Source organism: Callorhinus ursinus, unplaced genomic scaffold, assembly GCF_003265705.2.
Source record: "Callorhinus ursinus isolate GAN/ISIS: 27379988/994484 unplaced genomic scaffold, GSC_fseal_2.0 scaffold11, whole genome shotgun sequence".
NCBI classification, from domain to species: domain Eukaryota; kingdom Metazoa; phylum Chordata; class Mammalia; order Carnivora; family Otariidae; genus Callorhinus; species Callorhinus ursinus.
In genome coordinates this window covers 10537444-10564528 of record NW_027397073.1, presented here as the reverse complement: position 1 = coordinate 10564528, position 27085 = coordinate 10537444, and the positions used below count along the sequence as shown (strand labels likewise).

Genomic DNA, 27085 nt, shown 5'->3' with positions numbered 1-27085 from the left:
AGGTCATATGATACATGTCTTTCTCTGATTGACTTATTTCACTCAGCATAAAACCCTCCAGTTCCATCCATGTCATTGCAAATGGCAAGATCTCATTCCTTTTGATGGCTGCATAATATTCCATTGTGTATATATACCACACCTTCTTTATCCATTCATCTGTCAATGGACATCTTGGCTCTTGGAACTCTTTTTAAATATCTCCAGCCTAAGGATTGAGAATTAGTGCTGCTTGCAGAACATTTTTGGAGTAGTAAAATTCTGACACTTTGAGAGAATATCTTGATATAATTTGAATATTTGTCTAAACAGGTATTTTTTCCCTTCATGTCATTAGATAAATAAAGAGAAACCAACTATTTTACAATTCTGATAGTTTCACCAATGTACAGGAGGTAGGACAGAGAGCATTCATATTGGGAAATACAGCCAGCTTTTAAGAATTGCCATTGCAGAGGAGTCTGTTCAGGCAGGCAGGTGTTCTAGAATATAATTAAAGAAAACCCAGAGGGAAAAAGAAGGACAGAGGTTATTTTCCCCTTTTTTTATAAATTAAAAAAAAATGAAAGGCAAGATGTTGAAATAAATCATCCAAAGAATATGGGATACAAAGGGAGAAGGGCGTCCTTAAATAGAGTTCAACAATGTAAAGCTGAGGAAATGCTTCTGTAGCTAAGTATTTTTTTCATGTACAAAAATAATCATGTCTGCTCACTACATACTAAATGAAAGCCATGTGAGATTTAGGACAAATTCTATACAATTTGACCATGAAAAACTTCAAGGTTTCTAGATAAAATGGATGCTAAACTCACCCAAAAGCTCATAGGTTGCTTATTGTACGATGTTTGCAGTGAGGCTTGCTTATAGGTGAAAAGAAACACTTCTCAGGCTGGAACAAATTTATCCATTCAGATGGATAAATTCATGTCTTATCCATGCAAATACAAGCATCTAGTTGAGTTGAGAGAATATGTTACCTTAGGGTAATTTCTTTTTTCTTTATCCCCTGCCATATATGATGTGAGAATTCTAATAAATCACACCCTGCTCCCACCCACCACCAGAGTATAAGAAGTATTCACCTTAAAAATAAGTACATAGTTTTTGTATATAAAATTTATAATTAAATAAAAATGAATTTTATAAAGTTAAAAAAGTAAGTACATAAAACATGACAATAATGCAAAAATAAATGTATCAAGATATTCAAGTGTCCCTTTTGTTGGGTTTGTAACAATGTCTGCCTAGAGAAACAATTCTTTACTCACATTTGTTTTACTTTTGATTATATCTCATTGAAATGTGTCATCAGCCATTCAGTGATTTTAATTTGTATTTTTCAGGGAGTCAATGACTTTTCCTTTTTATTTACTTTATGCTGATCTACAATAAAATGCTATAGCTAAGTGTTTATCATTTTTATCAAGCACTGGTACTGGGCTGATTCAATAGCACATTACATGGAATTAATATAGACCTTCAGAGAGAAAACTGGTTTAATATGTTTCCCAGGAATATGTACTGTCCTTTGTCTTCTTATTCTACTCATCAGAACTCGTGTGAATGAGAGTGAGCACCTCTTTAAATGTTGTGCCCTCAGTGCTCTGGCTCTCAGGGAAACAAAGGGCAGGGTTAGTACTTGCCTAAAACTGAGAGTGAGTTTGTCCTTAAATTGTGTGCCCTTAACTGCCTTACTTGCTTCCCGTTAAGCACAGCCTTTTGGCAGAGAGGCAAGTAAGAGGACTTTCCTCTCTCTCTCTAATACTGATTCAGTTGCACTAGTATGGCCTCCATTTGAGTCACATATGGTCCTCACCAATACTTTTCGGAAGTCAGTGGAGCTATAAAGTACAAGCAAAGAACCATTTAAGATGTGGTAGCATGGGAAGAATTGATAGCCTCTTTCAGTGTTCTGGAAGGAACATCTGCCAAGCTTTCATTCTGTCTCATGGCTACACCATTGATATTTTATCAGAGAATTGACAGTGAATCCTCAGATTTGATGGTGGTACTTATTAGTACCCTTCACTTAAATTGGCCCTGTTCAACCATTCGTTTTCTTATATATTTCAGATGTGCTGAATTTTATGGCAACAGTTAGTAGATGATAAAAAATAATTGAGAAGAGAAACATTGATTTAAGAAATCAGGTTAATAACATTTAAATTTTTCTCTAAAAGAGACTAATATAATCTGACCATAGGTATAAATTTTATGTGAATATATGCAAATGTACATATGATAACTATTTTTACTCTAAGCATTTTATGTACCATTTGAATGTGATTTCTTGGTTTAGAGCTATTTTGCAGGAGAAAAAATAATTTTGTGTTTACAAGTCAACCTTTCAGATGTTTTAAAAGGCGATGTTCCCTTCGAAGGAAGGAAATACAAAATAGAATATGCAATTCAAGCTCTTTTTACTTTTACCTTTTCCACTTCCTTTTCTCTCTTTCCTCTATTCCTCTTTTCCTTACATGTCCTCTACCACATTTTAATATCTGATACTTAAGAGGAGGAGCTACTTTCTTAAATAGGGCAAAGGACCTTTTATCTATTGTTGATTTTTATCTATAGGTAGAAATGGAATTTAAGGATAACAAGTTTTAAAGTGTAATAGAATTTTCTGTTGAGTGAGTGGTTATGCATGTTCAGTTAATTCTAATTATTTATGGTAATTATGTTCTATAAAATTGCCATGAAGCCTGAATTAGAAAATACTGAGCCATTGCTCCTGGGGGAAATATAAGGTTAGGTTCTTGTGAGCCTCTGGTAACATTTTCATCCTGTGATCAACACATAACTTTGTTTTATGTGTTTTTGTTTAAAGACATCTAGATAGATAGATAAATAGAGAGATGGATGGATGGATGATCGATGATCCGTTAGAATTGAACACATGGCCAATGGCACTTGTAACTCATGCTTTAACAAAGTTTAACTAACACACATATTTTTTTCCCTAAGGCACCTTAGCCTTCTTGCTAACACTAGATAGCACTTCAGCAATACATGGGGTAGGGGGTGTATTTTAAACAGCAAAAGCACCAATAAAAAGCATAAAAATATGAACATATGGCATTACATAGATTTGGAAAAGTGCATTATACAATATGAGAGCTGAAACAGGAAGGCATGGATGAACAAGGAGACTCAAAGTTTTTGTTGTTCTGCACATGTCCATGAATGACCAAGAACAAATGCATTTTAGTGAGTAAGAGAGTTCACAAATATGAATCTGGGATATTGAAGATCCACTCTATCTATTCTAGCAAAGAGGGTATGCATGAGTCCTATTTCGAGCACATTTCATGAACAGTTTAATATTAAGTTATTAGGCAACTAATCCCTGCAAATAAACTAGAGAAAAAGTGCATTGATAATGATGAAGATAAATTAACAGTAAGATTATTATGAAATGAGTAGCAATAGTTGAATATTCCGAAAAGCTCAAAACATCACTGACAATATAGCATCCTTTCTGAAAATGGTATGATTTTCAGTTAATTCTATGCACATATGTGACAAAAGAGGTTGGCAAAAACATTGTGCTGTTTCATGGCAACCATGTTTCTTATAGAATGCTGAGTTAGAATCCATAAATAATAATTGCATCCTAACTTTTGTTTATAAATACCAAATTTATTTAGGTAATAGTACTAACGCTTGCTTAGTGGTACAAAAGGTTTCTATGAACAATTTAATGGTACAGAAATTTCTATGGAAATTATGACCCACATCTTTATGACCACTCAGGAGAATGTTGGTGGGCTGAAGAAAACACCTTAAGGATCACTGACTTAGACATTGCAAAGAGTGCTCACAAATGTCTGATGTCGTATTTTATCAGTTTGGTCTTTTTGATGGAAATCTTGAGCAGAAATTGCAGATGGAGAAAGACACCAAGGGTATAATGGAGCTCACACCTGGTAGGGGACACAGGCAAAATTAAATAAATAAAAATAAAGAATGTTGCAGAAACTGATACATCATGTAGAGAAAAATATATAATGGAATGGGAATAAAGACTATCAATAGAGAGGTTATAATTTTTTTAAAAGGGTGGTCAGCTTTACTGAAAATGGTATTTTTACAAAGTCCAAGGGGAAATGCAGAATGAACCCAGTGGACACCCAGGGAAAGTAAATTCCAGACAGAAAACAGCAAGAGTAGAGACTCTTAGCCGAGAGTGGCTGATATGTTTGAGGAAATAAAAATGACTACTATGGCTGATTGGAGTGAGCAGCATGTGATAGCAGAGAAGAGAGGGGAATCAGATTATCTGGCTGGCTGTATAATTCTTGTTAGGTTTCTTTGGTATAACAACAATGAACTGCAGTTCAAATATTCTATGAGAAAATAAGTCCTAGGAAATCCATCTCTATGTCTGCTGTAGGGAGATTGTCCTTAACCTGCCAGGATGCTTAGAACTTAATTTGTTATCAAGTTTTGGTAGCATCTTTTGACTCCTTATTACCTAATCCTTTTGGGGGCACATTTGGTATTCTGATGTTGCCCTTGCTGTTCGTTTATGCTATCTCATTATATCTAGTACGTTTATGAGCCATCCATAAGTCTCTTCTAGAACAAGGTATTCAGTATATAGGTAGGTAGAGTAATAGATAATAAGGAAATTGAACTTGTGTTCTTTTATGATATTTGCAGCAACTGCAGTTTGATTAATGGCTTTTAGATTGATCTTTGGTTAACTAGAATTTGGTTAATTTATTACAACAATCCAATTGCAAAGCAACCCATTTAAACTATGATTTGACTGAATCTAATATGTTGTATGTAGTCTAATTTTACGAAACTAATTATTAGAGAACCCTGAATACATTCAAAATAAGCATATGTGTCATATATACGTCATTTAAAAATACACATATTTGTATTGGACCAAAGGGACATGTATATAGTTCTCTATAGAAATATCATGAAAACAGGATCATCTCCTTAAAGTTTGCTGCCAGTCTGGTAGAGAAGATTATATACTGTCTTTAGTTCAATTTAGTTAAAATATGTTTGGTTAAAATGATAGCATGAAATTCATTGTCTCATTGTTGAGGCGATCTGGTCATTTAATAACCACATTCTCTAACTCAAAATATTTATTTGTAGAAAATTCAACAGTAAATTCTTAGCCAACATTTTAAGACAACTGTACCCAGTGTAGTAGATATTATATATAGGAGTAAATATAAAACCCTTGGGGTGGAGAACAAATGACAAAATTTAATAAGAAAATACCTAATGGTTTTTAGGGAACTTAATATATACCATTTTCCTAGTGGCATTAATTTTAGAGTTCATTGTGTACATCATGGATGGAGTGCTTACTAATTTTATTTTTATGATACTATCTAAGAAAACATGAAAATTATGATGGTGAAGTACTGTGATTTAGAAGGAGATTTATTTCTGGGGTGCATGGTGGCTCAGTAGTTTAAGTGTCTGACTCTTGATATCATCTCAGGTCATGATCTCAGAGTTGTGAGATGGAGCCCTGCTTTGGGCTCCACCCCGGGCATGGAACCAGCTTAAGATTCTCTCTCTCCCTCTCCCTGTGCCCCTCCCCACCCAGCTCGCATGCTCTCTCTCTCAAAAAATTTTAAAAATAGATTTATTTCCTATGCAAGGAACAAAGAACAAAGATTACAACAAAATTAACTTTTAAATATGCAAAATAAAATTTGTAATCATAAACAGAGCAACAAAAATTTTAAATACCCTATTATAGTAAGATACTGAACATTCACTTTAAAATGTGCTATAAATAATTGTAGTGTTCATTGCAACTACATGTTTCTCCTCCACTGGCATGCAAAATCTTTGGTTCCCTAGGTCCAGAGATATGACCTAGCATAAAGTAAATGGTGGTCGTTAATCTGAGTTAAAGCTGCCCGTTAATGTGGTTATAACATGAATAGGTAATGATGAAATTTTCACTGTAGCATTTAACACATATTCAGTCTTGTGTTTCTACAGTGAATGTACCTGATTGTATAATGGAGATTGATGAGGAAATAGTTTTCAAGCTAAACATTTTGATATGACCTATGACATTTCAAGAGCATACTTAACATTGAAAAAAAAGTGATAACCCGGAGAAAGATAAGAGTTTTGTGGGTTCTAAAGCTTCATAAGGAAAAATATATATTATATAAAAAATTGCTTTTGGATATTTTACAAAATTATGATTACATTGCCGGTTCAACTTCCCCCCAGTGTCTGCATCTTGGGAATGGCTTGTACAAGTACAGAGCCCTAAATCTTAAGGTGCATTAGTTTCAGAATAAATCCACCTTTTCACAGCAAACCATAAATCTCTACTGAAAATGTTTAATTGATTATATTAATATATGTCTGTGAAGGGATTGGTTTCTTGTTCAAAGCAATGTTGTAAAAGGAAAACTTTAAGGGTCGATACCTCTCTGGGTCAGATAATTTCCTTGGTTTCCTGTCCCTCAATGAAAACCTATTATTTCTGACACAAGCCTGTCATATTTTGTTTTTGCTAAAACAGTTTAAGGGTGATTATCATAAGCAACATTTCTTTGATAATGCATTTCAAGAGTCATGCATAAAATACTTAGAAAATTTTTATCAAAACTTATTTTTAATTTTAGAGATTTGATATGTATACATATGCATGTATATGTAGAAAGAAAGAACTTTTCTGGCAAAACATTTTGTTTAATTGATGTTTTGAATTAATTGAATTGTGCCACGTATATTTAGGTGCCTGCGGGTCTAAGAAGGATGACTCAAACTTGGATTTGGAGCAGCATTATCAACTGTTCTGCATTTCTGTGGCTGCTGGGGCTTTTACCATGGTGACAGCTGCTGGGGCTGATGGTAGAGGTGGTTTTGGTGTCAGTTCAATGTACTTTAATAAGAATTTACAGAGTCTTTGCCATTCCTTCTACAAGATACACAGGAGTATGCTTAAAAGCATGAAGATGGAGAGTAGTTTTCAAATATCAGCAACACATTTTAAGAAATCCATAGTCTAAATTTCAGGAGATTTGGGCTAGGTGATCAGGATATAGACAGAAGAACAAAATTAGAGGTGCTTTAGTTTTGGAATCTGTGCCGTGAAAGACTGATATGCTGTTCAGATATATAAAGGCAGGAACAACAGTGTAATAAGGCAGAACTATAATTACCTGTTTATTGGACTGGCTCTTCTCTTGCATGAACTCTTTGAGGGAGGATCTGTGTCTTTCAATTTTTACATTCTCAGCACTGAGCAGATGGTCTGATGTAAGTATTTTTAAAATACATTACACAGATGAATATAGCTAAGAAACTACAGTTTCTAAGTAGACTGAGACTAATAGGACTGTGCACTCAGGAGATATGTAGGTAATGTATTTCCTGAATAAGTTGGTGAAATTCAAGGCAAAAGAAGTAAGCAGTTATTGTGAAGAATGGAGAAGAGTAAATCACATTTGCTTTTTGGCAGGACAAAAATACTGAAATCAAGCAAGAAGAAAGGCAGATATTAGTTGTAAGGATTTTTTTTTTTCCAATATTTTGCTGAACTCTGTCCTTTTGAACACACTGAAAATAAGCTTTGTAATCAGGACTTGATCCAGATTCATTAAGTGGACAGTGCTTTAAAGTTGAACCATCTGGGCAGTGGCTGGTTAGGTGCCGAGGCTCAGCTCAAACAGGCACCCAGAATAATAGGTGATTATTTCAATAAACATTTATTAAGTACTACTAATGTACACAGTTTCTACCCCTCAAAAATCCTTGAACAGAGTGGAAGTTTTTATTGCTTACAGCTGTTTCTACCATGTGCCAAAGTCTACATTATTGGCTCAAACTATTAAAGAGGTTTAAAGACCAAAAAACATAAAAACAGGAGACTACTTGGGATCATCATCACTGAATAGTTGGCTTTTGGGTGCTTTATGGAATCTATTCATCCTATATAACACACATAGTATCTGAAATTAAAGAAAGGTAGCACGGGAGGGGAGAGAAAAAGAAACAGGGAGGGAAGGAAGAATGACAGAGGAAACCCCTATCTGTCACATTATATGTAGTTTCTTTGTGTAGCTGTAAGCCATCTTGTGTGGTATGAGCAGGTATATGTATAAATGCTCCAGTTCAGAACTCAGAGGGGCCATATGCCATCTCCTCAACTAGTACAAAAGCTCAGGTTTCTAGGGGCTCACAGCCTCCTGAAGCTACCACCTCACTGACCAGCTAGACTTTTCACATCATGCTGCTTGCCAGACACCTGTTTAATCTGGAGACTAGCATATTGAATGCTATTTTTGTGTGTCCTGAAATGGGAAGAAAGAGAAGCAGAGTAGGACCTGCTTTCACTAAGATCCAAGTCTTAGTGAGTCTAAGATGGTTAGGTAGTGAGAGTCAGTCTTCAGTAAGAATCTACTCAGGACAGTTTCACTTTATCCAAATTTAGATTTTTGCCCATAGCTAAGAGAGTTTGCCTGTTGAGAACCAAACTTATGGATAAGGAAATACAAAAAAAAAAAAAAAAAAGAAGAAGAAGAAAAGAAAGAAATCCATGGTCTATAATGGTCCTGCAAGAAATCATGTTGTCATGAGATTTCTCAGGGTATGCATTAATTTGCTCTTTGATCAAACATTTGTACATGGGCTATACACTCGTGTAGCTATATACTTGGGATATAAATATACAAAGAAAGATTCTTGTCCTTTCTGCAGGTCAGAGTAAGATGAGGAAACTTACACATAACCTCAGTGTTGTTTGATAGTGGATTTTATAAATGCGCAATGACAGATTAAGGGCGAGAACACAAAAATCAGCCTGGGAAGATCAGGCAAAACCTTTAAAGAGAAGATAATATTTCAGCTGAGCCTTAAAGGTTGAGAAAGTGGTCCCTAAATAAATGGGATAAGAGAAAAAGATGTTCCTGTTCCAAAGGAGTAGTTTGTGCAAGGCATGACTTTGTGAGATAATATAATTTCTTTAGGAGTCTATAAGTGATTCGGACGCCAAAGAGGGCAAAAGAAGTGTGGCATTCAGGAATCAAGAGCCACACCATGAAATGTTAACATACTTGCTAAGGAATGTATTTGTCTGTTTTCTTTTTGTTCTTACTTGTTTGTCTTTTGGTACATTTGAAGGTTGGTTTTGAGCCAATTGGAATTTCAGAAAGTCCAACTCTGCCAGTGTTAAAGGCTTTTAAATTGAAGGAGGCAAGATAGGAGGCAGAAGACTGAAGCCTTCAATTTAGTAATGATTAAATATTCTGGCAAGAGATGGTGAGGACTGAAATATGGTAGAGTGAGGATAAGATGAATAACAGTTATTTGGAAAGTGGAATAGGTATGATGTTGATTATAACTGTGGAGCTGAGAACATCTGGAGGGATACAGAAGGGGAAAAGAGAGGTTGCCTGTCTTACCACAGTTGTACCTACAGCAATCAGCAAAGGTACCTTCCACGTAGTGTTATACAGTGAATGGTAAATCCTTTTTTCTGGCTCAAAACAGGATGTACCGGATTAAGTTGCAGTTTGACATTGTTGAATTTGAAGTTCCCTGTGGGATATCCACATGGAGATGGTCATTAATGAAACCTTCAAATCCCTAAATGTGGAAGGTAGGCGAGAAAAACAACTTCTTGAACCTGGTTGATGGTGAAGCATGTAGGATTGATGACTCAGTGAAGAAGAACTGACTTTTAAGCTTGGTCATGAAAGGGCCCTCTGGGAGTGAAGGGTAAAGGCAAGTACTCTACAATAGGCTGATATTTTCATTCTCTTGCTTTTCTTCATCTTTTCCTGTTCATCCAAGTTGTCAGAAATACTTTTCTTTTTTTTAAATACTGCATTAAATGATCTTAGTATGATTTGTAGAAAAGCCACCAGTATGGACTATTTATGAAAGGTGATTGTTTAGTTGAAAACACATCCACTAAATTATGAAGTACATACTACAGTGAGTCACTGTGTGTAATATAGTACATTATTGAGACACCTTGAACCGATAAATCAATTTACAAAAGTGCATTCAGAACTATGAAAAAGTTTAAAGTTTCATTAAGGTTCTTGCTTTTGAGGCAACAATCCCTATAAATTTGCAAAATGCTTCAAGAAGGATCTAATCTGAAAACTAGGAATAAAACATTTTAGTCTACCCAGATCTTTAGTCCTTATCTCCATTTAAAACATAAAGTATCTATGAGTTTATGTATGAGTGTATATGTATATATATGCATGTGGATATTTCAATATACACATCTAATCAGCTTTTTGTACTCATATACATCCATGTATATATATCTCACACACACACACACACACACACACACACACACACACACACACACAAATATTGGCAAAATATTTTGGTCCTGAGACGCTGTCCTTTCTACATGGAGTTCTTAAATAGCACTAACATAACAAAAACTGCTTTTTATTTACTATTTTGTAGTTTATAAGCCATATTTTTTAACACCTTATCTCACTTGAGTCTTACAAAAAATCTTTGAGGTTGGGGGAAAACATTATCACTAGTTAACTTCCTTATATGAGAAAATTAAAGCTGAGAGTTACATACAATACATAGCTAATAAGCGAAGGAGTCAAGCCTTGGCCCCAGGCATTCTGATCACAGACTACGTTCTCCTTTTCACTGTTGGTCACTATCTATTTAGACTGATGCCAGACATTCCACTAGAATTCTTAGGGGCCATGTTAAATGATATAATATATAATAATAATTTAATGTTCAGTCTGGGAGTCTATCCAGTAAATCCTCTCACTAGTTTTGTAATTTGTTTAGAATATGACAGAATTATTGAGAACACAAATACAAGTTGACTAGTCTGGATTCCTTCTGCCCCAATACTTGAATGAATTCTCCAATCTTCCTTTTCTTCATCTGTTCCTCTTTGGCCTTTATTTTAAATTGATATCTCTGGCTTTTAATTAAATGACATTTGACTGGTTAGCATGCTAATTTGTTTATATGGTACTTGGATACTGAAGTTTGAAAATGACATTAACTATTTTATGGTGGTATGTTACATATTTTTCTGAAGTGCCCCTAAGGCTGACATTCTGTGCACTAAAAAATGGCTCTTAGAAATTCTAGCCGCGCTCTATGGAGCCCCAGCATGGCTGCTGTGGCCGGTGTTTTCTGAAGAGCTGTGAAGTGTATGGAAGACCCCATAGAAAATTTGGAAGAGAGACAAAAAGAAAAAGGAGGGTTTTCTGGGTTTTGTACTCCCAAGGACTGAATCAATGTGCCATCTAGGGCTCAAATGGAGGTCAATGTCTGTTGAGTACAAGTGAAGAATCAAATGCCCAAACATTGAAAGAGCTCCATTGTCATGCCCTTGGCAGAAGCTTGTAGGTGAAGCAGCATGCAGTATTCCACTCTAGGGCTGTGTGTTAGCCATTTTACGTTTCAATTTTCTTACCTTATATTAAAAAAAAAAGTACAGACTGGAGAATATGTATATCTTCTTCCTAAGGTAAATAGCATAATGAATAATATCATATTTTAGAATAACATATTTTTTAGCTTTTTTTTTCTTTTCATGTGGAAGCAGAGTTGCATCATGATGTAGCTTTGGGCCCTCTAGAGCAGCAAATAGGAGACGGGCTCTCTCTTCATTGTGTCCATTGCCACTCAGTTTCCAGGACACGTCTCATCCATGCAACCTGATTTTGTTTGGCCTGGCCTGCCTCAAATCTCAGCTCTTTACTAATGGCCATCCAAACAAACAAACAAACAAACAAACAAACAAAACCCTACAACAGTTAAAGAAAAATCATTTTTAAAGTTAAGTGAGGCCATGGAGAGTGCCATATAGCATTCCTCTTAACAGATCCCCCCTCATCTGAACTTCGTCCTTGGCTGTGCCATCTCTGAGATCCTATCGAAAGGCTTGAATGGCTATTCTTCTCCCTTCCTCCATGGATCATCCTGCTGTGATTTCTCCTTACCTTTTATTTGTAGTAAAGGAATTAGTAATTATTCTTTACAATGGGAGTGCTTACGAGGAAGATGTGGATGGCTCAGTCTCTTTCCCACTTCTTTTAAGACCTTTCTTCTACATAAATAGATGTATGAAAAATTGCAGTGAATACACTTATTTCCATGTCATTACAAAACAAACATTTTCACTGGAATAAAAGCCCCTATGATAGTATTATCACAGTCCATTCTATAGATTGGTACCCCAGAAATTAGATCAGTTTTTTCATTAATGGTGGTAACTGTAAATTGCTTACCACATCAGATCACACTGTACTTGTCATGGAAGTATACTGTCACTCAGCGTGATTGCAATGGAGACTTGATTTTGTAAAGAAAATAAAAATAAGATTATCTTAAAAGATGTTCTAGAGAAAACGCATGCTGTGGCAGTACTGAACAAAATGCTGTCATTTATTGAAGCTGTTGTCATTACGTTTCTTTGAGCAACATATAATATTCAGTGCTTCATGTGCTCTTTTCACTTTTACTTGGCTTTCCTTGATTTTTGTGTTAGATAAATGTAAAATATGGATAATTTTGGCATGGAATCTGATGGGTTTGATTGTAGAAAGCCTTAGGCAATGTATTCTTGCTTTGCAAAGCCTGTTGCATTTCAGAAGGGGGGTATAGAAGAAGAATATGGGAGAGTTAGAAGTGGGAAGTAAGAGATAAAAACCAATAGGCAGCACATTCTGCCTGTTATAAGATGCATTTTGTTTTCACATTTTGCCCTCAGAAATTGGGATGCCAGGTACAATTAATTTACATCTTAAAATTGTAATATTTCTTTCTTGTGTGTTGGAATATATGATTATCATGCATATTACAGTCATTGAGCTCATGCCACTGGAGACATTGAATGCTAAGCTGATCTTTAGTATGGAGAGTTGTAGAGGGCCATCCATAACCCTGAGCTGGAGAGCAATAAAATGTGTGTGGGGTAGTAAGATGCATATAACTGACAGCCATGTAATACTGTGTGTTAGATATGTTTAGTTAAAAGTCCTCAAGTTATTCATAAAGTTGAATCTCTATGCTGTTAATATATATAAGAAATAACGAAATCCAATTCAGCAGTGATGGGCAGAGTAGTGACAAAATGACAAAATTGGTGGACTATTGAGGTGAAGTATTGGAAACTGACAACTGGGGGAGGGGGTTGAAGGACAAGGAGAGATCAGAAACAAAAATTGGAAAATTCAGTTGCTATTAACTCATGTTTTGACTCACTAATGGCTGGATTTTTCACACGGGGGAGTGCAAGAATCCAGGATTTTCCAGGTCATTCATCTCTCACAAGAGGAGAGGGGTGAGCGCAAAGCAGTATAGATAAGAATGGGTAAAATACAGACTTTGTTGTTGGTATGACCTAGATCAAGTCTGGGACATTATTGTGTGAGCTTGGGCAAAGCATTTAATCCTGTTAAAGTATAGTTTCCTCATGTATAGAATTGGGCCAGTAATGCTTACCATAGATGGTTGTCAAGAGAATTAAAGGCCCCTTTACCACAGTGTCTGGCACATAATTACACTCAATAAATATTAGTTCTCACTATTAGCTATTTGAATAAGAGAGCTATAAAACAATATGTGAAGCAGGATGGATAAAAGTCAGGATTGCAAATATAAAGCAAAGAAATATAAGGTTACAGAAAGGAATAGAGGATCTATGTTCTTTAACAGGAGGGATGAGATTTTGAGTTAGACTGGATGAAGCCTGCAGGAAAATTTTGTCATAACTTCATGGTTAAATTGGTCCCATTTCACATAGTATTGCAGCCCAGACTCAGCTAGTCATAGTGATTACTGTTTTATATTTGATGTGACAACACATGCCTGTTCCATTACAGGAGTCTTTATTTATTTAAATCACAAGTAGTTAAAAGGAAGGAGATTCAGTCAGCATTCTTTTTCTTCTTCCTTTTTCAGGGTCTAGAGTGAAAGAAGTTTTAGTTAATAGAAGCAGCATAGAAGGCAAGGGGGGAAATAACCACCCACAAGGATGCCCTCCAGGAAGGTTTCTCTGTATTAGTATCCATCAGTAGCAGGCTTCTACCAGGAAATCATTATCGTCACAGTACAGCCTTGTTCTCTTTCAAACTGAAATATAATAATACATCTGAACCATGTGTCTGTAATGTGACAGGATGAAGTACAGAGAAAATGTATAACATTGTAAATCTCAGGGAAAGAAAGAGCAAACAGGATCCTTCGTGTGTATATTTGTAAGTGATACTAATTGAATTTGTGCATATCAGACAAATTATAAGTAAGTACCATGAGTATTTCCTTTTAAATAAGTGCACTTGTCCAAACAGTTGCGTTTAGGTAGCATGTTATTTTGACATACCCTTTAAAGATACCTTGTGTATATTCTTAACATAGATTTTTAAATTAAAAACTAATTCTGTTGAATTATTTTAACCAAATTGCAAGAGGTTATACATATGTAAAACAGGTCCTCCCAAGTGCCCAGAAATAAATGTCTTAATGTGTTTTTTCCCCCATGAGCCACTATATAACAGACATTTTGAAATTACAGAAAAGAATCTTAAAATCTTTGGGATTTTTCTGAGGATACAATAGTCTGAACATGTTCTAAAATACTCCCAACTTTCCCAAGGTGGCATAGCTACACAACTCTTATATGTGATTTTATAAATCAGTTTAAGCTAAGGCATTATCATTCACCTAAAACTTAGCTCTCAACGTCGTATGCAGTTCCTGGAGTAAGACAGGATATATTAGGAATCTAGATGGATGGCTGCGGTTCACCCATGTTTACTTAGTGGAGAGTCTTAGGGATAAAAGGGAAACTTTTAAGACCTCCTAGTTCAATTCATTTTGTAGATGAACTAAAATCCCAAGAATGTACCAGATCTTTAGGATTATGCAACAGGGGAACAGTGTCCATGGCACTGGCCCCAGTTTCCCTGGTTCTTGTACTGTCCCTGTGCTGGGGTGCTTACTACAGATGTGAATTGGTTTCAGTATGATCCTGATTCACGTAAGCAATTGTGAGTGTGCTGCCAAAGAGCTTATTTTATTCATTTTAAATCCCAGTTCTGCGAATTAATGGATAGCTGAGTAGAGCTCTAATATTTAATACTCTTTTGAAAAGAAGGGACAGAGTCGTACTATGAAATAAATGTGCTGTTCAGAAAGTACTCAGATAACATTTTCAAAGTTAGAACGTCATCAGTTTAAAAGCTAAACAGAACTGCAAAAATCATTCTTAAGCAATGTAGTTACTCATCTTCCTTTGCTTGCACCTTAGCAGGGGGAATGTGGCCACCTCTCTCTCTCTCTCTCAGTGATACTATGGGAGTCCTGCTGGTAATACCAGAACAGCCTGTATACAAAGCTAGACAGCCATGAGCAGTCCTCCTGGGAAAACCAATGGTACCTTTCTAGGCTCTTCGAGTTGAAAGCAATTTGAGAAATGTCTTGCTCTTGTGTCAACTAGTTATCGACTTTGCTTTATTGCTGCCCATCCCTTCTACTTCACTCTCTTGCTTCTTTTTTCTCTTTTTTCTTCTTCCAGGTTTACTAATTTTATTGCATTTGTTTATGGAAACTTTCATTGTTAGGGCATTTAAACACTGCAATCAAGATCGTCAGTGGTAGGAAGTCAGGATTTTGCAGTCACTGTGGTTGCATTGGGCACTAGCTAAGAAGGCTCAGAAGGAACTTTGTTTTTCTCATTTATTTCTAAATGATATCTTGCTTTAGAGAAGAAAACATGGCTTAGCTCTTCTTAGGTCACCTGAACCAAAATATGGTCTTTTTATTTCTTAAACCTGCTATATTTTAGATGAGGCAATTACATATCCCATAGAGAGTCCTGTCATGTGAAACAGGTTTATTTTTTCATTTAGGAAGCTTTGTGTTTATTCAGATTCTGCCAGGGAATTTTTTTGAGGTATGATTTAAAAATCTGCACCCTTTAAGCAAATTATTGGCTAAGCTCCACAGACATGCTTATTTTCTCTTTTTTAGCTAGTTAATAAACCTAATTTTTTCTCTGTCCTCAAAGTGATATTATCAGTAAAATGCAAGAACATTTCCATTAGATTCTTCTCTCTTTCTTTCTTTTAGGCCAGTGATTCTTATACTGGGTGTATAATAGTATGACCTGGAGAGCTTTTTATTTTTTTAAAGAAAAAAAAAAAAAAGCCTGGGCCCATGGACTCATATTCTGATTGAACAATTCTGTAGTAGGTCTGGGTATCATACCACTTGAGTAAACATAAGACACTCACCTTGAGTGTGGAGAACAAGGGTGTCCTATGAGGAGAAATACATGCAGACTTAACTCTGGGCTTATTGAGTTAATAGCATTTTGCTTCTTCCTCTTCTCAAATGAAAACACCACAGTGAATCTTCCTCTCTCTGGTGACTGGATCACTCACAGGATGAAGTTTCTAGAAATCAAAGCGGTTGGGAGCATGGAAAAAAATAAGAGTAAATCAGGTGTCGACCAAAAGAAACAAGCAGCACTCTGCCCAGGGTTATGTCTTTTATGAATGTTGCCACCCTGCAGCTTCTTCAGCTGCTGCTGCTTCTGATCTACAAGTACACACCTCTCACCAAATTATGTAAATGAGCTTCTCACTCTCCTAGGCCTCTGTAGGAGACCGCGTGGTATACGTGAGGACAGATGTCCGCAGAGAGCCAAGCTCTGCCACTCATTAGTTACTGAGCTCCTTACCTGTGTGCATGCTGTAGGTCAGGTCCACAGAAACAGACTCTGAGACAGGGATTTGCCTGGAGGGTATTAATTGCAGTGCATTCTTGGAATTAATGCTTGGGAGGGAGGGAGGGAAGTAGAATCAGGCAGATGCAAGTGTTGAACATGTAATCAGTTGCAACCTAGAACATGGCTAAGCTTTGGGGAGCTGTGGAGCTGGAAAGGTTCTTCACAGTTTCCCTGAATTAGGGGAGAATAAGGAGATTTAAAGGCCCCCATCAGCTAGTTTGGATGTGAGGTACCCCCAGGAAAGAAGTATTACCTTTGGCAAAGTGGCTCTTGTTGGTAGTTTTGCAACTTGCCAAATTTGTAAATGTCTCAAAGGTGAAAATTTGAGGGAAAGACTTAGAAATGTCAGCCACCAACACTTCCAGTGTTTCACTGGTTGGGGAAAGGAGTTGACCTGAGAGGCTGCCTTGACATCCCCTAGAGCCCGCCCCACTAATATCCCTTCACTTCATGTAATCCATTTGGAGAACAGCTCCTATGGAAATATGTTACCCTCTTTTCTTGGAGGAATTTACAGGGAAGTTGGTAGGATGAATTGCAACCCCTATTGTTGAGCCTGATTTTCAGATTACGACTGATACTCACCCTGTTTCCTCTAACCACCTAACCTCTCTCAGGCTGGGGTCTAGCACTTGCCCATTTATCATCAAAATGGAGCAAGGGTGTATCAAGAGACACCCAAGTGTCCAGATGCGAAACCTATTCTTCCCCGTTACTGGGAGAAGCCCACCTCCCAGTGAGCAAGGCCAATTACACCTACAGGGAGGGTGGTCCCTTGGTGCTGGGAGTTCAGAGACAAGGAGAGAGAATGAACCTGGTGCAATCACCCTGCTCTAGGAATGGGAGGCACACAGTCCACGAGTGGGGCAAGTCAAAGGAGGGGTAACATGGACATGCCCACTCTGCCCCTTTACTTCCTGGTTTTGTATACTCTACCTAACCAAGGAAGCTCTATGGCATTAGATGAGGCATTTCTCTCTAGTACACAGCATTTCACAAAGCAAGTGGAAATGGGCTCAGAGCCAGAGGATTCCAGAACCTCCAGCAGTTGAGGAAGTGTTTCAGCCCTTAGGGTGAAAGTGGGGTGGGTAAAAGTGTCACACTTACAGGTGCCTAGAGGAATAACCTCTGAGGTTTAATTGAGATCGTACCTATTTTCTTTCTACTATCAGTTTTTTGTTTGTTCTAATATATCCAACGTTTTAATAATATACAGTAGTCGAAACTATTAATTTTTTTGAGCAGACGTGAAGTATTTCTTTAAGAAAAAATATAGTATACCACCAGAATGATTCCAATCAAGATAAACATGTAAAATATAAGCAGGACATTCTGTTAATCTTAGTTTGTCTTTCTGACCCCAGAGGGATTCCCAGAGCCCAAGAGCATTCCTGCATCTTGATAATATAATAAATATCACAGAGTATATGATGGATACAGAAATCTATACTGTTTACTTTTCCCTTATAACTTTGGGTAGAGAAGGGGCAGTTCCCTTTTGAGTAAAATATATAAACAAATTAACACAGAAAATTTTATTCAGTAATCTTATGTAGAATAAATTATAGATACAAATTAATTGACAGTGAGGACAATTTAAAGCCATGGCATTATTGGTCTGAAGAGGTTTGTATGTGACTGGTTATATTTTTTAGGCCAGAATTTTCCATTTGGGATGCTGGCTGAAAATTCATATTCCTGGTTCCAACACAAAGAGATTCTGATTCTGTGTACTTAAGACTGAGCCCAGAAATGGGCATTTTTAACCAACATCTCAGGTAATGTTGATGCAGGAAACCTACATTCTGAACTTCAATAAATAATAACTTCAGTAGCCAAACAGTAGGTTAAGATCAGTGAACTGTTCTGTAGTCTTTTAAAAACTTTTAATTATTTAAACAGATGTTTACAGAATATAGATTGTGATATATTTACACTAAAGCTTCTTTTTTATATCACATGCAAAAAGTATTCTCTATTATAAATTAATGGATCCTGTGTATTACTCAGCCTAAAGATTCCTAAAAGGAATTTATTCCATCCTTAGTCAAGTGCCTTCCTGGAAATCAAGTTCTGCCCTTCATCGTCAGACGGTTTCTTAGTAATAGGTTCTTGTCTCAACTTAAATATCATTTCTTTAAAAAGCACTTCCCTGAACCTCTGAACTCGGTTTGATTTTCCTGTCAGATGATTTCTTGGCATTCCATGGGTGCTTTTTTTATGGTCATCAGAATTGCAATTGTTTGTTCAACCTGGTCCACTGACAGCCTGCTGCGTTGACAGGCTTTCTCTCTGGGAGCTCATGAAAATGGGCACCGTTTGGCTCCAGGCTTTAAATTACCCCGCGCCACCCTGCTTCTCTTGTCTTCATTCATACGCACTCATCCACCTGGCCCAGAGGAAATATTCTCGGTACTCTCTTTTAATAGATGATTAATATATGTTGAATTTCTAGATGGAGACAGAAACAGACCTGATCTGATCTCTGTTTTTCCAGGACAGTCCAGCTTGCGCACAAGGGTGATGTCAATTGTATCCTTTTAGTTCAGGCTTAATAGCTGAAGGGCTATTTCTCTCTTTTTTTAAAGATTTTATTTATTTATATGACTGAGAGCACAAGTAGGCAGAGCGGCAGGCAGAGAGAGAGGGAGAAGCAGGCTTCCCACTGAGTAGGGAGCCTGACACAGGATTCAATCCCAGAACCCTGAGATCATGACCTGAGCCGAAGGCACATGCTTAACCGACTGAGCCACCCAGGTGCCCCTGAAGTGCTATTTCTCACCTGGTACTTTTAATAACAACTAAAGAGATACTTGTGATTCTATAAAGATGCCAGAAAGGATTAGCTAGACAAACATTAAATACTCAGGGACAGTATTTGAAAAGAGTATTTGAAAACAAATAGTTATCACAAATTACAAATAATGTGTATACTTACTGTGGTTTTAAAGTTTAACCAGCAGCCCCCCTTACTAAGATCTTATTAGTAAGCATAAGAATGACCAGTTACTATCTGTTCTCCTCTTGGACTAGCCCCTTTTCTCTGTTCACCCTCCTACTTCCATGTAATCTCTGAAATTCTGTGTTTCTTCACATCTGGTATCTTTGTCCATGCATTGGCCTCTAACAAGTCACACTGGACTAATAGAATCCTTGTATCAGAATTGATAAGATCGTATACAGTGATTCTCTTTTTAAATTATACAAGCATCGTTTTCTCCCCCATACGTAGACTCCAGAATTATATTTCTATTAACCATTATTGTTTGTATTTTTGAATGCACAAGGCAATACAATGCAAATGACTTCAGGAAGTATTTGGCAAACCTGCTATGCTATAACCCTCTGCAACATGACCTGAATGCCTTCTCGAAAATGCCTTGTACAGAATATCTGTGCATGTCTTAAAGATAGCCTCTTCAATTGCCCTGTGCCTCCCTGGTAGTTAGTAACCTCATGTTTTGCCTAATGTGAGGACAGAAAACAAGTGTTGGACTGATTATTGCCTAGAAGCATTCAAAAGAGTTTTCACATAGGTTTTATCCACTGCCCAGTGCTTCTCAACTCATCTGCAGTGAAGAGCCAAGTTTTTCTTGCTTATTTGCAAACTTACTGGTTTTTAGAGAACATAGAACGTACTTTTTTATAACCCCCTAATAATTTTGTAACTATATTAAAAATGAATTACTTAGAAAATTCAGTTCTCATTTTTTCCATTATTGTTGGGCTCAACAGACGTTAAATTACTCTATAAAATGACTATGAAAATTGCTAAAGCTTTTCTCTCAATTTTCTGCACTTACCTCAATTTGGACAGATGGCACCCAGTCCTTGGACCCCATGTTGAGTACTGCGTTAGCCTCCTGTAACATTTTCTGCTCAACTGGCCCCCATTTAAAAAAAAGCAAGATTGAAAATTAGCCTCTTGAGCAAAAAGCTTGATGTTTCCAGGGGTTTGCTTTTTATCTGCTTGTGGTTGACTACTGGGAGTTTAGACCTAAGTGAGCAAGGTACTACGGGGGAGCCCTGAAGTAGAGAACATGATGTGCTCACAATTACACTGGATGAGGAGGAGTGTGGATCAGGAGAAGTTTTGATCAGTTACAATTTGACTCAAGGCGGATTTCCTAAATTGTTTGAAAGTTCCAGATGTGGCCTGGAGACAGCAATCCGAGAGAGGATGAGATGAGCGCTGTGGAGATTTCTTTAGGGAGCCACGTGTAGCTGTGTGGAATAGAGAATGGTTTTCTGAGTTGTTATCACTGGGTCCCTGATGACAAAGATGCAGCTCTTAGTGTGAAGTTCTGAGTAACCACGCCATAGGCATAAATGTAGAACCATTGCAATTAAAAGCAAGATTCTCCCCCGCTAAGGGATGCAGATAATTCTATTGTGCCCCTATAGGTGAACTTATAAATATGGATAGAAAGTTACATTTTACAAAATACTTCCAAATGCATTACTTCATTTTATCCTCACTTCAACACGCAAGCCCAACTGTACCTTTATGGATGCTGATTTATAGCAGATGAATGAACTGTGATTTAAGGGTGATCAAGGCATCACAATAAAGGGCAGAGCGGAGATTCAGTAGCCATACTTCTGGCTCCTTTGCCCTGGTGACCTAGCAATTGTACCTCTCAACTACTAAGTAAGTAAACTAAGACCTTAGAATGCATGTTCATTGCCACTGAATTAGTGTGAACTTTTTCTGAGGGGGAAAAAAAAATCAAAACAATCTGAATAGTTACTCCTTTTTACCTATTGTTGGCTAAAAAAAATAAAGAAACGAGACCTTATTTTGACAGTTTTAACCTTACCTAAGCATGTCCTGGATTGTATCCCTTTCCTGTATTACTCTATTTGTCGTAATTAATACCTTTACTTTGTAAACCACACATCTTCATCAGAGATGCCTCACAAGTAAATTGTGTTCCATTCCCCTGGACCACAATGATAATTATAAATTAGAAATACTTCAAGCAGAAAGAAATGACTCATACACTTGTTTTCATCTATAATGTTTCTTCAACAACTTGGTAATTACATGGTATCCAGTGGCATGTGGAAAATATCTATTAAAAAGCATAATGAGAAAAGAAAACTTGCATGGAATGTGTATATACAAGTGGTTATATTTCTGCCAGTTACTGTTAAAATCTGCCCTCTATACTTAAAATTTTAACCTTGGGAAATTTAGTAAATCACATGAGTTCCAGCCATCTGTAATGTATTTTTAAACTTTAAAAAATCGGGAATTTGTAATAAGTAAGCCAGTGGTAGGAAAGTCACCTTAGAAATCCTTTGCTAATATTCAATATAAATAATTCTCAGATTGATTAACATGCTGCTCAGACATCATTACTCCATTTTTGTACACAGATGTAGTAGTATGAACTTTTTTATTTTTGTAATAATGATTTTTGCATTTTTCTTATTCAAATGTTCATTAAAAGGAAAGTTGAATATAAACTCTAATTATTTCCATCGTCACCATATGTAGATCAGTGAGGATCACAGAGACCTTTGTTGACTTTAGTTTTATTTTTTAGTATCAAAGCTTTCATGATAAACCTATCTCTTTCCAAATAGCTTCATCTTATGTCTAGATTTACTCCATTTTTTGTCACATGAAAATTCAGTATGTTACATTACAAAGTACAATCCTGATATTATAGTGCTTTACCTTAATGAATTGTGTTCTACTATATCACCTCAAGTAGTTGTCACAATTGTTCAATGAAATCCCAGTACAGGTATTTTTTAATTCCATTTTGCAGAGGGGGTGACTAAAAGACAAGGTCATCAGTATGATCAAATAACAAGCAGAATTTCAGATGTTGACAGAGGGAAGAAAAGTTGATCAACATATTGACTTGATTTTTTTCTTAGCTTAGTCTTTGCTAAACAGATTTATTCACCATATTCAGACTCTTCTTTAAGCAGATAGATTGACAGTACTAGACCAGGTAGTTCATATCAGGCCCTAGTTGATTAAATAGATATAAGAAAATTGTTAGAACTGCGGTGCATTGATCTGTTTTTAGTTTTGGTCTTTATAATCTTAAATTAAGAACTAAATAGTAGATTTAGAAAGTTGATCAAGGACATCGAAATTCTTCTGTCATAGACCTTCTTCCAAAGCTCTATAAAACCCTCCACCAGCACGTGTGTGTGTGTGTGTGTGTGTGTGTGTGTGTACTAATGCATAAAACTCAGGAAACAGGAATAAGAAAGCATGTCTGCCCCTATAGGGTTCTGTCTCCTGGGGAACACAGATGTGTAAATGTGCAAGTTCAGAATAATGAGCCAAATGTTACCATGGGCATTCAAAATGAGATAGCTGAGCTCTGTTTAGGCAGGTCAAAGGATTAGGGAGAACAATCCAGAGATACGGGATGTTTTTTGTTTAGTTTGTTGTCTTTTTGCTAGATGCTATTAAAACTTAAAAGGTTAGAAATTGAAGGAAGACAAGCACTACTATTTTACAAAGTGGATTATAAATTTACTAAATTTAAGACAATGAACTATTTATTGAGCATGTGGAATACGGTGATATAAAAAGAACCCGGCTCATAAGGAGTTTAGAAATTAAAGAAGGGGATGGATGAAAACAAGCCAGATTTTCAATATAAAGCAGAATTAAATGCATCCTAACAGAGAAATGCAAACAGCATGCCATGGAGGAGGGGCGCGAAATAGGAAGATTGTTAAGCCTTCAGTACAAGGGAGCTTGCCTTAAGCTGAGCTGGATGTCAGTTGGTAGACAAGATGATGAAGGACTTGTGTTGAAAAGGATGGTGCAGATTGCGGTGTTCGGGCAGTGTGGTCCAATATGCCTGGAGCCTGGAGTGCCTTCTGAGACGTGATGGAAAAGAGAGACTAAAGAGCTACCATAGGGCTACATGGAGCCCCATGCTTAGAATTTGGGGTAAATCCCTAGACCATGGGGAGCAACTAAAAGTAATTGATGAGGGGTATGATAAAATTCAATGTGCATTTTAGGGAGATAATTTCTGACAGACAGAAAATGGAGAATAACTGGAGAGTTTTATAATAGCTCTAGTGAAAGATTTTAAGATTCCAAATTCAGGTTCTTGCTGAAAGACGAAAAAGAAAGAGTTGCTCTATTAGAGGTAATGAGTAGATATTCTGTCAAGCAAGGGATGATAGAGCCATCGTGGATTACTAAACAAACTACAGGGGCACCTGGTGTCTGATTTTGGCTCGGGTCATTATCTCAGGGTCCTGGGATCAAGCCCCATGTCAAGCCCCATGTTGGGCTCCCTGCTCAGCGGGGAGCCTGCTTCTCCCTCTCCCTCTGTGGCCTCCCCCTTGTTTGTGCTCTCTCTTGCTCTCTGTCAAATAAATCTTTAAAAAAAATAAACATACTACATTTTAGGGGCATGTAAAGGGTGCTTTACATTTTTGGCCTGTGTAGCTGATGAGGAGTCTTAACACAGTGTGACATTTCCTTACACTGTTACCATAGACGGTGCTGTCATAGTGACATAGAGGGAAACACATGATTGCATCTCCTTCTCTACTGATTCTTTTGTCTTGAGCTAGACCCAGCTAAGAGGTGTGTGTGTGCTCCTCACTGTTTGTGTTTATTTACATAATAATAATAATATAAACATTTACTTTGGAGTCACAACAAATACTTTGAAGAGGATTTAGGAATCCATGCAGGAAAGGTGAGTTTTGTATGGTGATTAATGAATCAAGGTTTTGTTGCTGTTATGGTTTAGGTGAATCACAAGACCACATTTACAAGGGTATTTGTGAATGAAATAGACATAGCATTGTAAGCACTACTCTGCCCAAAATAGGAGTACAAATATTTGTTTTCAATTGTGTATCTCATTTATTGTTTATTCATTTGCCATATGGTGGGACCATAGAATGCTTGTTTATTTTTTACTGCACAGAAGTTTTCACTGTGGAGAATAGTGCTTCTCTGCTCTCTCATAGTCATTCACAAAGATGGTGTGTACCTGTGAATGTGTGTGTGTGTGTGCATGTGCACCTACACAGATGTGTTTTACTTAAGGTCGCTATTAAGTAGTTCTGCACTTGCAAGTTTTTCTTTGCTGAGCATTTTTTTTCTAAGCAGGGAAGTATAATAGATTTTTGTTAACAGCATGGGTTTCACTCTGCCTATTAAGATTAGAGTATTAGTGCACATAGTCTCAGATTAAATGTCTGAATGCATCTGATAATTAGGTATCCGTCTTAGCATCTCAAAGGTGGTCATCCCCTTTTAAATAAAGATGCTTACACTAACCTTGCAAGGACACTCAAAGCAATTTTCTGCTTGTGAATTCTGGCAGTGATTACAAGCATAGTGATGGTCCTAGCTGGTAGAAAAGTGTCAGTGATGGGAAGGATGATGAATTTTAGGGCTCCAGAGACAGAGGAGTGAGTGTGTGTGTGTGTGTGTGTGTGTGTGTGTGTGTGTGTGTGTGTGTGTGGTGGTGGTGGTGGTGGTGGTGGTGGTAGTGGTGGGGAGTAGAAAAGAAGAAACCCGATCTTCAAATGATTGGAAAAACAAGCAATATGAACCTTTTTTTCCTTTGAGCTCTTATGCTGTCAGTGATGGAGATCAGTTAACAATACCACTGAAGATCAGCTCAGGATTTAATGTGTGTCATGTATTGAAAAGGAATGAGTCTTCTCTCCCTTACCTGGATATTATAGGAGAATTGTATTACCATGGGATGGAAACAGCAATTAGTTGACAGGAATTAGTTAAATGAATCATAAGGGCTGGTTCTAAAAATGGTAGTCCCTAATGAGACTTAGAGACCTAGCAAGCCTTTGATTAAAGACACAACCTGTATGTCACTTAAGTATTTCTATGGTCATTGGATCGTCCTCTAATGTTTCACACCAAGGTCAGTGGTAGTGTGTAGACTCTTCTAACGCTGAGAGGCATGGATACGGTGAGGAGGCGTGAGGAGTGTAGCCATGAGAAGTATGTGGAAGGGTGGAGGTACTTGGGGGTGTCAGCAGCTTAAAACAGCTTGTTTTCATCCATCATCTGCACTTGTCTCAGGAGTCAAGTTTTTTGCACTGTGTTGTTGAAGGTGGCAGAGTGTTTTGCTGTTCAGTAATGCCAAGAAAGGACCCTTCTGTCAAGTCATAAAAGGTGTTGATGGAAACCACTCAAAGCACCAAGCTTCTTTAAGACTTGGGGGTGATCGGGGGTGGAGGTGCATGCACCCTTCTTTCTCTGAATTGTCCTCTGCTGCAACCTTTAATCTCCCCACCTCACCGGACCACAGATGTCTCCCTCCAGAGGCAGGATCTTATTGCAGGCAGTGGAGATCGAGCTTTCCAGCATCCCCTGTTTTTCATTATCCTGATGCAGCCACAGAGCACTGGGCACATGACCTCAGGAGAGGCACTCAGCCTTTCTTTACCTTAGTTTCTTGATCTGTTAATAGGGATAATGAATTCATTCAGTGTGAGCATGAAATGAGTTACTATTTAGAGAACATCAAGAATAGTGCCTGACACAGAGGAATCACTCAAGTAATCCAAACTATAGTGATTTTCAGCTTGCTTTCTTCTTCGAGGGAGATATAGATGCGACAGTAACCCTGAGAGTGACTTAAGAAAATTAGGCAATTCACCATATTTCAAGAACGCAACCTTTCCAGATGGGTGGGTCAACATGCGGTACAGTGATCCACTAGATAATTCCACACTGAACAAATCTAAATTATAACTCGTGCCGATAATTAATTTTTTTGTATTACTGAGCCCTACAGAAACTAGAGGGGAAATCAGGTCCCTAAGTATTCTAGAGCACAGTATAAACAGAGCTGTTACAGGATGGGGGAAGAACCGCTTACAGAAACCTCGGCGTAAGGAGCGGTACCCTCCACACCTACCACGGAAGGAAGAAAACGTTCTACAGTCACCCCTCCGCAAGTCGTTGCCCATATTTTCTGTTTGTAGCACCTCGTCTTTTAAAGAATGCAAACCTAGTTCTGTAGGACAGTGAAGAGCCTTTATTATTTGGTAAATTGGGTTTTTGCTTTCGTCTTACTCGAAGTCCAGATGATGGTGGTTATTAAGGATGAACAATCGTGGAGATGACAGATTGAGTCCTGTGTTTTTCAGGTTATGAAGTTCAGGAAAATGTGTAATTATGTCTGAGTTTCCTTAGGTTCCTCTGTTCAACATAATGTTCTGACATACAGCAGGGACAGTTCCAGATACGAAATGCAAATCAGTACGTGCTGGCCCTGCTGCCGATTGCTGGGGTTAATCATGCAAATCTAATGCAGTTCTTGGTATTTCAAGAAAGGTTTGAGTTGA

The 27085-nt window shown here is 37.3% G+C and overlaps 1 protein-coding gene across 1 annotated transcript in view; it reads left to right on the top strand.

Moving 5' to 3' along the window:
* The window catches only part of CDH7 (cadherin 7), a 132160-nt gene that overhangs the window by 26179 nt on the left and 78896 nt on the right, over nt 1-27085 (top strand). The gene's annotated exons all lie outside the window — the stretch shown is intronic.